A 381-nucleotide genomic window follows, 5' to 3' on the forward strand; every position below is an offset into this window, starting at 1 on the left:
ACGTATTTGAGCTAAACAGCGATCACTGATTGAACATGCTAAACTCATACATATGAATGTGTGTACACATTTATAACCGAAAGGCAAAGCATCGCTTCGAAGCAGTGTTGCCACAACACTTTTTTATTTTTTACCAAAATCACCAGTAAATGTTACCAAATTCAACAAAAAATTACCAAACTTTTTATATGTGGAGAACTGTGCACAGATATGTTTGTACATACATATATCCGAAGACACCAAGCTTTTCAGACAACCAGCGCTTCATTCAGCTATAATTTTTATATCTGCGTGAACGCTAAAAGTCACAACAACAGAAACGCTTGGTGAGGATTTCAAACCTAAGTGTGGCCAAAGACACAAATTTGTCGATTGCGCGTT

The sequence above is a fragment of the Rhagoletis zephyria genome, unplaced genomic scaffold (genome assembly GCF_001687245.7).
Source record: "Rhagoletis zephyria isolate East Lansing unplaced genomic scaffold, Rhagoletis_zephyria_1.1 Rzeph_scaffold_04042, whole genome shotgun sequence".
NCBI classification, from domain to species: domain Eukaryota; kingdom Metazoa; phylum Arthropoda; class Insecta; order Diptera; family Tephritidae; genus Rhagoletis; species Rhagoletis zephyria.